Here is an 11,520-nt window from a genome sequence, read left to right on the forward strand (position 1 = left end):
CGCACAAAGAATAAAATTGACTAGATGTGTTCCGAAGAGCTGCAAATTTAGATGCTTTTCCAGAAAAAAAAAGGAAATAAGGATAGAAAATGGTACTATGGAGTAAACCAAACAGCGCTGAGTTTCCTAGAGTGAGATGGTCCACGTGAAACTCACTCAAACAAAAACTAGTTACTAGTAACTCTTACAAGTAGACCACTTTGCAAATACGATGGAATATTTAAAAGAAGAAAAAAATAAGAAAATAGGAACAGAAACTGAAAAAAATCCCATTCTTCTGTGTAGGTTTGTCACAGTCTTTAGCACTAAACGTTCACCTCACGTGATGCCAATCTCAAGATAAGCTAGGAAAAAGTGCCTTATTCGAGAAGATTCCTTAATTTTTATAAATTAGTGAACGACTGATCATTGGAAGAATTAAAAAGATTAGTGAGCAAAATTTAAAAAAGTCACTTCGACAGTCACTCCTCCAATCTTCTCCAAAGAATATTTCTGCTTACATGAGAAAAATCATATAAATGGTGAACAAATAAGGCAATAAAGTCCAGAAAAGACGATAAAAATAAGAAACGGAAATTTCTTAATGGTCCTTTTTCTTTTTCTTGGGACTTTTTTCTGGAGTAGCGAAATGGCTACCTAACACATTTTTCCATATCGTATAGGGAATTGTTCAACCTTGATGAGTCCCTCCCTCATTCAGCTATCGTTCATCTGGAACTATATTCGATCATTCCGAAATTATCCTGGAAGAATGCACATATGTGGGAGGAGAATAATTGTAGCTTATATTCTCCGTTTCAACAACCACATTTAAGTTCTTTGCCGGCGGGGGTTATTGTTAGCTTATTGGTGTTGACTTCTATTTCATGATACTGCTTCCTGGATAGATCTATTTTATTCCGTGACTGCTTTCAAATTAAAGGAGTTTTCAGAAACGTTTTCGTGGATCTGGTGAGCTCTGTCCACCAACGATTCTGCGGCCATCTTTAGTCTTTGGTACTTTCCTGTGATTATAGGTTTTTCGATTGTTTTATTTCTGCTGTATCCATGAACTCTTTTTTTTCAAATAGTTTAGTGGCCTACCAATAAGAACGGGCATGAATTATGTAATCGATTCCTTTTCTCCCTTTCTTCTTCTTCTTCTTATTCTTCCCTTTATTGTGGTAAAACTATAAACCAACGAGGAGACGAACAAATAATGTTTAGGATATTCATTGTGTTGCATTCATCTATGGATGCGCGATAGAATCCGGAAAACGAGTGAAAGAAGACGGTGACCATGCGATATTTGTGACTGGTGTTTGAGGATTTGACGGACATCAGGAATTTGGTGAAATCACGTGCTCTATTCCAGAGTACGTGACCTAAAACAAATGAATTTGTCCTTAGTTCCTACGTGGTTGATTTGAGGACATAACTGGATTGGAAAAAATAATATCCATACGAAGCTTCCAAATCGGAGATAATTTGTATCGAAGCCCTCTTCCCACTTCTTATTTGATTATGTAAAGTATACAACGAGGATTTTCGAACGATTCCGCAAGTTTTGACCATGACAGGAAATTGATAGCCTTACAAGGGGTGATTTCTGACGCTGGTCCTGAGCGGAACCGCTGTGGGTCGAGGGCGTAGGAAAGCCTCTTTTCCATCCCTCTTTATTCCTGTACAGTTTTATTTCTTCATTTTCTTATTTCTTCATGTTTCTTCTGCCTGTTGCTCTAAAGTTTCCGTGGCAATTTCGATATCGTACTTTGTAGATTTGATTGGGTCAAGGGAAATTTAGAAAAACATGTAGGCGTTCGAGGTTCAAGTCCTCCCAAAAGTGCATCGGACGCGTTTTTCCATAGATGTGGATTAGGTCGCGTTATAGACCAGTAAGTACTCAGATATATATATATATATATATATATATATATATATATATTGACCACTTAGTTTTTGAGGTATAACGTTCTTCCTAATTGCCGTAAAAAAATAGCCCGGACGATACGGCTTCGAGCGCTCCGGGGCGCTATTTTCTTCAACGAGTTCGATTGGAGCGCGCCTGCCTTGTGCACGCGCCGCATCTTCCGAACCGTTTTTTTTTACGGCAATTAGGAGGAAATGGACGGGTCACCGCCCTCTCCATAATCTACTATCCGGTATGAGAATACTCCACCTGAAATCCGTACCACCTCAGATTCGTGGAGTGATTCCTTTAAATAACTCGGAGGCTCTAAGATCTAAGGATTAGCCTTAGAGTATCTATGACATGTAAACTAAAGTTACTCAGTAAGAGAAAACAGTAAGACAGAACGTTCTAAAATAAGGAACGACCACTTAATGACCCTTCAACCCCACACCCAACTACATTTTTCCCCAGTTTTCTGGATTTATTGTAGAGTTGCGCATTCTTGTTATGATAATTGTGAACTGTGCAACAGCTTGTATTAGCGTAGAGCTCTCAAACTCAAAATTTTCCTCAAACGCTGCCAACTCCCTACCTTTAAATAGCACTCATAAATATCAGGTGATCACCGTCTCCTCTCACTCGTTGCTCGGATTCTTTCATGCATCCGTAGTTTAATGCCAGATAATGAACATCCTAGACGTTATTTGTTTGTTTCCTCGCTGATTTACAGTTTTCTTCAAAAAAAAAGGAAGAAAAAGAATCGAACAACTAGTTTTCTCTCCCGTTGTTGTTGGTAGGAAACAAAAATATATAAAAAAAGTTATATGCATACAAGAGAAATCAACAAAACTACGACTATTACTGGAAGAGAACTAAGCACAAAAAATTCCGGTGGAATCGTTGGTGGATACAGCTTGGCGGAGCCACAAAACCAATATTGGGAGACTTACATGGAAATTTAAAGGTACCCTGGTATAAGAGGCATGAACACAGCCGACAGTATCACAAAATAGAAGTCCAGAAACACCCTTAAAAGCAGTATACCACGAATATGAGGTAAAGGATACCCCTTAGCAGAGCTTGAGATAGGGTACTGAGATATCAGGGTTAGTTCCGCTCATCTTTTCCAGATCGTCGTAGAAAAATGACTTGGAAGACTCCTTTCTTCACGACGATTTCGGTTGGACCGCGTTAACCCTGTGCACGCGCCGCATCCTGTTGCGCAACGGTCGAAGGCCGCTGAGTTCTCCCTGATTGTCTATTCAAGTGAAACCAATGAAAAGGTTGCTGAGGGGACCAGATCGTATACATAGAGGAGCATTCACGTACGCTTTGGGACGACTAGGAAGAGGTGAGCCGAACCACCCCAGATCCCGCAATCTACAACCTCATTTCCAGCTTTTCCCGTGGCTTCCCTTACCACGTCAGACTCGTGGAGTGATACCTTTAATGTTCCACTAACAGTCTCCATCGCCCAAGTCCTTGAATTTGGTTGCTGAAACGGGGAATATAAGCTAAAATTAGTTTCCTCCCACACATGTTCATACTTTCAGGAATGATTTTGATATGATCGAATATAGTTCCGGATAAGCGTTAATAGAATCGAGGACTCATTTATTTCGAACAAGTGACTTTTATAAAAGAAGAAATGTGTTAGATAGACGTTTCGTCACTCGAGAAAGAAATCCCAAGAAAAGCAAAAAGGATCATTAAGAAATTTCCGTTTATTGTTTTTATCGTCTTTGATGGATTTTAGTGCCCTATCTGGCATGAATTGTTCTTCAAAAGGAAGGTCACTTTGATCTTTTTATTTTGTTTATTAATATTTTCATTACTTTCAATGACCAATCTTTTTTAAACGTATAAAAATTGTCGAATGTTCTCAACAACTGCATTTTGACTACGTTCATCTTGAGACTGACATCACTTCTGGTAATGGTTTGGAGCGAATGATTGTGGCGAAGATACACAAAAGAAATTAATTTTTCATTTTGTTTCCACTTTCTTCTCTCATCTTCTTTTTCTCCTCTTCATGTAAATAATGTAAAATAAAGTTGAATGTGATCTGTTTATAAGAGTTACCAGCAACTAGATCTCAATCGTTTTAAGAAAAGTAGACAGGATCATTAAAGAAACTTTCGTTTATTGTTTCCTATTTACTGGAATTTGTTGCCTTACTTATTTCCCATTTACATGAATTTTTTTTTTAATGTAATCAGAAATATTCTTTGGAAAGGGCTGACGGAATTTGTAGGTACGGATTTGAATTTGATATAAAAATTTTCACAAAAGAAGACAACTTTTTCCAATTTTTTTTTGTTTATTAGTTTTTTTCATTTCTACCAATGATCAATTGTTATAGACGTCTAAAACCTGGTTAATTTTTGAAAAGTAAAGAATTTCACTCTCATTTTGAGACAGAGATCACAAGGTGTGGAGCAAATGATCGTGCCGAAGCTACACAAAAAACTGATTTTTTTTTCAGCTTTCAGCTTAGATACATAGGTGAGGAGCCGGATCCTGTTCTGGTGGAGTTCATGTAATAAGGATCCCTTTGCCAACCGTCCAAAAATGAACGGGATCCCTTTGCCAACCATATAGAATTAAGAGGAGGTATTTTCGTCAACCATCCAAAAGTGAAGGGGATCCCTTCCGCAACCGTCCAGAAGTGAAGTTGCTGGGACCACTGTCTACGATTATCGCATGTATGCTTAGATATTCCATCGTAATTGCAATGTGGTCTGTTTATGAGAGGTACTAGGAACTAGTTTTCGTCTGAGCTTCACGTTGACCATTTTTCCTTGGAAATCTCAGCGCTGCTTCGTTTATTCCATGCACAGCCTCAACATATCACTTTCTATATTGTGGACTTTTTTGCCCATAAGCACCACATTTGCCCTTTTTCAAAGCAGAACTAGTCAGGCCCAGTGTTAACTAAGCCTTTTATTCCTCCGGAGTCGATAAATTGGTACCAGACTTGTTAGGGAGGATAAAAACACTGACTTGACACAGCGGCTCGCCCCCGCAAGTGATTGTAGCACTGCCTAAGCGTCCCTAAATCTCCGAATTGATGTCGAACGCGTGACCGCATCCTCACGGGGATTGATCAACGCCTTGTACTCTTTCTTTTATTTTTTATATGTGCAAAACTTTTAGAAGATACCCTTTTGTGAAAGTGTGAATTGATGGCAGCACGTCATGAAATTGCATTGTTCGGATATTTCCTCGAGCGAATAGGGTTAAGAGCGCAGATCTCGATCGTGACCGCTATCGCTCTGGATTTCCTTTAATGGTCCTGAAAAACGACATGGGAGACGGCCTTGTCTGTGCGAATTTTCCTACCAGACACCTAGCAACATGTCGTGTGTGCGGGCGCAGACATACGCATCGTGTCCTCCAGTGAACGGAAGAAACAGCATAAGCAGCCAATTGAATCTTTACATCCTGGAAAATGCGGTGCGTATGCGTGCACACGTACACGTCGCTGGGTGTTTTGTAGGAAAATTCGATCAACGAGGTAACCTTATCGTTTTGTGGACCCATCCCAACAGTTTTGGGATTTGTGTTGCTTGATACCACATGCTAATCCACTAACAAATGTTTTTCTTTAGGACTCATTATTTCACATAGTTTTTTTTTATAATTTGAAAGGATCCTTCCAGAAGACTTTGTTTGTTAATTGCATTTATGGAAGCTGTTTTTTGGTATGCCGCCTTCTTGAGTCTGTCTTTATCTGATAATATGTTAATACTAATTCTTGTTTAAAAAATACTTCGAACTAGATCAAGGAGAATGTCAAATTCCAGCTTTTCCGAAGAATCCTTATTTTTCTTGCTACGGTTTTCTTGAATTTACATTATAATAGCAGATTCGATAGTCGAAATTGCATTTGTCAATTTTCCTTCAATCGTGCTGTGGTTTTTTTTTGAAAAGAAGAAGGGTATTAAAAATATTACCACGAGGATACGTAAAAATATTACTTCAATGTTGGTAGCAGTGGTTTAATCTTCCAAGCTTTTTCCCGATGAAAAACCTCGTCTCTCTTATGCTTGCCACCTTTTTCCAGAACAATGTAGCGATTTTCACAGTTCAATATTTGAATTTTTATGGTTTTGTGATAAAATTCAGAATTTCTTGTAGTACATTAATATCAACACAATTTGATAAGGACAATCTTTTCCCTCACGAGAATTTTCTAGAAATGTTAGGATCTATCAATTGACATAACAAGTTTCTTCACTGAGGGATTCTTGGATATAAACAGCTACCCTTTTATTCATATTACTCTCCTTCAAATTACTTGTTTTTTTTTATCTTTTAATAATTTGTTTGCTGACGCACATTTTTGTTATTTAATATCCTACAATTATTTTATTTTAATTACTTCAATTAATTTCAATCACTAACGAAAAATTTTCTTTTAAAATAATCCTACTTTGTCTTCATAATAGAAAAATTACTTCTGGTTTACGGTTGGGATGGGGTAGAAAAATTCAAGAATTTTTTCCATATTTTCAAAATTCCTGAGCAATTATAGAAGATATAAATTATAGAAGAATGATAGCAGAATATATGGAAAGGTGAACACTAAGACCCCAATGTTGTTCTTTCGTTGTTTTTTTTTCTGGCTATTTTCAGCAATTTATTTTGCTGTAAAAAACTACGTCACCTTTGTTTTTGTTTGCTGGAATTGATGATATCCCTCGAATAGCTTTCTATAGTACTATTTCGATGTTTTTTTTCCAAGCTTTTGGTCGCTTTTCAATGACACTCCGTCTGGGAAATGTGCGGAATGACTCCTTCGGGATTTTACAAGGCTAGGCTGATTCATATCTGCAAGAATGATTGTGGGAGAAAAAAAAATTGATTCTATACCTATTCAACATCGAAAATCCTTCGTCGTATCGTATTAGGAAAACAACAATAAACGCAGTAGTAATTTATATTTACGAATTGTTATATCAGATAAACCTCAATTGTTATCTGTGAATCATAGTGATCGTGTGTCTTCGGTTGTTATGTACAATTCTCTAAATGATCTGTTTAAAGAAATAACTATGGAGTGGTTCATGGTCATGAGATAATCCCGTTAAATGCATTCCTGTCCCTTTATACGATTTCCTCCTCACATGTTTCTGCTTGCAACAACTAAAAATAAGATGTTTTTCTTTTCTGTTCGTATTCCGCATTTTAGCAGACCGAAGACCAGGGATCAACGTTTTTTGATGTCTTTCTTTAGAATTACCATCTCTCTTGTAAATTTCATCAAGAAATCAAGTAATTCGTCATAGTCTTACAAAACTTAGTTCCTTATACTGATTATTTGAATTTAACCTAGACTGAATGTATTGACAGTGAATTAGGATTCAGTAAGAATATCACATCTTATTTTGGTACATATAAGCGGAATTTTTGCTTTCGCATTTAATTTTTTCTGATTGCATAGAGCATAACAATCCTTGGAAAGATCCTCGAAACGCTTTTCTTTTGAATTTCATCTGAACAGCTTCCCTTATCAATGCCGAGCTTCGCGCTTTCCACGCCTCTTTTTCTCTCCTTTTTTTTTCAAGCGATAAAAAAGCGTTTGCTTCTTAGGTCTCAAGTACTGCTCTTAAGACATTTTCATTTAATTCGACATTGAAATCTTCAAAGTGTACTTTGGAGTAGAAAGTTAGTTAACTTTATTACAGTTTATTTGTTTTTCCTTAAAAACTGAGTAAATAAATATCCAAATTAGTTTTTTTTTTCTGGAGTCATAAAGTCGTGGGAAGATGAAGTACTGTGTTAAACATACGGACCTACATACTCATTGATCCTTTAATAGAGTATCCGAGGAGGCTAGACGGCAAATCCGAAATTGACAAGACAATCCGTAGATGACTCCGTATGTTGTAAGTAAACCGAGTGAGCTAAACTTACCTTAAAAAAAATTGCGCGTTCTTGAGAGAAATTTTAGAAAATTATCGACATTTGGGATTGCTATGGCCACAGGAAATGAGTTCGATGACATTAAAATTCAGACAAAATCAGTCTTTTTCTTCCAGGAAATTAGTCAACTTCAATTATTCACCGCAGAAAAATACATTTACCCGACTGAGATCTACGTAAATAATTGACATCTTTGTGATTTTTGTTATCCAATGCTTTCTACCACTTTTTTCTCTTCAATTTTCTAAATCCATATATAAAAGAGGTTCAATTGTTCCGGCTTCATATTTTTTGGGTTTTTCAAAAAGTATTTTGTATGACTGACAAATTGTAATCGAGGCCATTCGTCAGAGTTTCTTTTTAATTACACATAGCTATTCAGCTGTCAGAACAGTTCTGTTTGGGATCCTAGCGATGCTATGTGCATTCCAAAGCTGCTTTTTTCATGAATGGGCACTGATGAAACGTTCACATCGGAATTTATCACTAGTTCTTATTTTTGAGCATTCGATCATTCGAATTCCTCTTTGAATATGATATTTTTTTTGTTCAGATATTAAAATTAGTTAAAGAATTCTTCCTATACTGCAGTTATTTTGATTGTTTTTTCTTGATATTATTGTTTACATAATGATATTTATTACTAGTTAAACTTTTTTCAACTAATGTATGTATTCCTCTCATATTTCACAAAAATATGTCCATATTTCCCTAAAATTCGCTAGTCCATTATTTACGAATTTTCTGAATGCTCATGTATAGAAAGCTATAAACTCGAATTTCTCTGGATGCACGGATCTTCTCATTACTTGTACATTACGAAATTCGGAGATTTGAATTATCGTATTACATTGTTATATAATTATTAGAAAGAAAAATATATACCAAAATGATTTAATATAGCGTTTTAGAAAAGCTAATTCCTGTTAAAAGCATTTTTTTTTTGCTATAGAAGGTAACAAACAGTTTATAAATATTAGAAGAGTGTTTAAATATAACTCTTATTATTCATTAAGTCTAATACTTTCTTATTATAGCACAATTTTCTTTACCAGTAAGATTATGGAAACGTAATTGCTACATAGATTACCTAGAAGAAAATTGAACATGATAATTTTGCCTTCTAAGAATTCTCTACACAAATATCCAACAAAAATTTGGAAAAGTTTTTCAGGAAATTTTTAAGCTTTATAGGTTCACATGTATATAATATCTATGCTCCTCAATACATTTTCAAAAATTCGTTTCGAGCTAATTTTGTTCTATATATATATATATATATATATATATATATATATATATATATATATATGGAATTTTATTATAAATTATATTTTTATCGAATATGGAGCTAAGATAAGAAATTATTTATATTTACTTTGATTACGGTATTTTCATTGTCGGTAGAGGAATTCTCTTTCCTATTAGACGAATCCCCTGCGTTGATAACCGTAGATACACCTTATCTTTGATGTTTCTCCGATGTTTTTTCAATAAAATTATTACCTTCAAAGTTTAACGCTATATTCTATAGCTTTATATAGTTCCTTTCGGATAATCCGAACTACTAAGAACAGAAATAATGATAGAGTCGATTTTCTGATGACATAGACGGGTACAGATGTACTGTAGGTCGGAAATAAAAATTATTAAAGGTATTTTGAAGCGAGTTAGGAGTTTTAAGAAAGGGAAAACAAAGATTTCAAAATGTTCACAAGTCTTACAATTGTAAAATAATTCGTTGCAGTGCATATGAAAACCAATTTATGATTAAAAAAAGAATTCCCGAGCAGGCTAATAGTTTTTTTTTTTAATGTTCTTTGTCATCTTAGTAACAAAATATTACTTATTACTGATACTGAATAAATCGAAAATAATAAATAAATAATGAATAAATATTACGTGTTACTGATATTGTTTTGTTGATTTTTGTAGCAATAAGTGTGAAGAATAAATCTAATGTAAACTGCCATGTTCAAATCTAATTTCTCATTTTTCGATCGTAATCATAAATTAGTAACAATTAATTAATTAATTAATAAAATGGGGCAAAATAATTAAATGGTTAATAAATTAAACTAAAATTACAGATGGGATCTCTAAAATTTTTTTGCCTCATCGTTTTCTTTCTTCGAACAGCTGTCATTGTTGTGGTCTTCCTAGAAGGTCAGTAACATCTACAGGTATTAGGTGGTATTAAGGAAAGAAACAAGGCTAACTCAGATTAAGTCATTCTTGATTGATTATGAGCTTAACCAGAAAGTCGTAGTTTGTTGGAAATTTTTGTTTTTTTTTTCACCCGAAAAATTTCTTGACACAAAATCCAATTTAATTTTCCACTAATTTTAATTTCATTTTAATTTTAACATTTCCATTGATCTACCTCACTGTCGCTTTCTGCTCTAGATATAGGATTTTCTTCCGTTTCTAACAAAAATTTTTATGTATTTCTTGCTTATTTTGCTCCTGTATTTTATCTTTGAATCTTTTTTTTTTGAAGATTTCTAATTTTCTCTAATCTATTTTACATACTTCACTTGTAGGTGCATAATTTAATTCTGTTGGAATTCATTAAATATTTGTACTACCGTAACTATCGTTTTCCACTCTAGTCCCTATGTCTGTATAGTGAAAATATCAGAGGAATTAGTAGGTGATGAGTGCTTTCTGTAGTAGAAAAAAAAACTTGAAGTGTTCTTCACCTACGGCGCCACTACTACGTACACACTGGTTGGACGGTGAGCACACAATCATTAGAACGTCAACGTCTTGTCACTATTTAAAAACAAATAGGCCGGTTTGAATTTCCTCTTGTTTGTCGAAGAACTCCTTCATAATATTAGTACAATTCTTGAGCACTCATTTGAGTTCGTTTCGAAAGAATATTGCACAAAAAAAATGTAGCGTATTCACTTTTTGGAACGTGAAATTCCAGTTGACCATGCGAGAAAAAAACGGGGTAAGCTCATATTCATTCATTTATATTCCTTCAACGTTATTTAATATATTACTTATTTGTGTAAAGAATAGAAAAGCGGAAAGTTACCCTCAAAATCCTCAAATCTACGAACGAGTCGATACAGCCAACAGCTGACCCATATTTTACTGCAACTCTTCTTCTTCTTCTTTTTTAGGGCGAACTTTGTTGGCCTCCTAAATCTTCTTCGGCTAATCATGCATATTGTTCGAAGAATGCTCTCGAATATCCTCTTTTTTTCCTCGAAAGGATTTAAGGACTTCGAGGAAAATGTTTAGAATTTTAGGGTGAGTATGATTGAGAACACTCTTCTGACAGATGACAATGTCTGACGTTTCTGGATGTACTTCACGTATCCTTGGAAGCACATCTTCCGTGTTATGAGTGATTATGTAATGATATTTTTGGAATTAGCTGTACTCAAGAGAAATTCGGATCTTTTCGCAAGAAAATCCGATAAAAGAAGGCAAAATAGCGGGTTTAAAGAAAAAAGAGGGAAATTTTCAGGATATTTTCATGGAAATCAGACTATCCGTGCGACAGGAATACTTCCTTCTCCTTCATTCACCTGTCTACATAGCAACTAATCTAATTTATACTGAGAAAACATTAACATATAGCATATTTGAAGGATTTTTTAGATTTTTTTTTCTGGAATTTCTCAGGCAACTTCTCCTCACCTATACGGGGATTCAGAAATTCTAAGGAAAAGGTATCATTTGAA

This window comes from Necator americanus, chromosome X (genome assembly GCF_031761385.1).
Source record: "Necator americanus strain Aroian chromosome X, whole genome shotgun sequence".
In the NCBI taxonomy this organism is placed as follows: domain Eukaryota; kingdom Metazoa; phylum Nematoda; class Chromadorea; order Rhabditida; family Ancylostomatidae; genus Necator; species Necator americanus.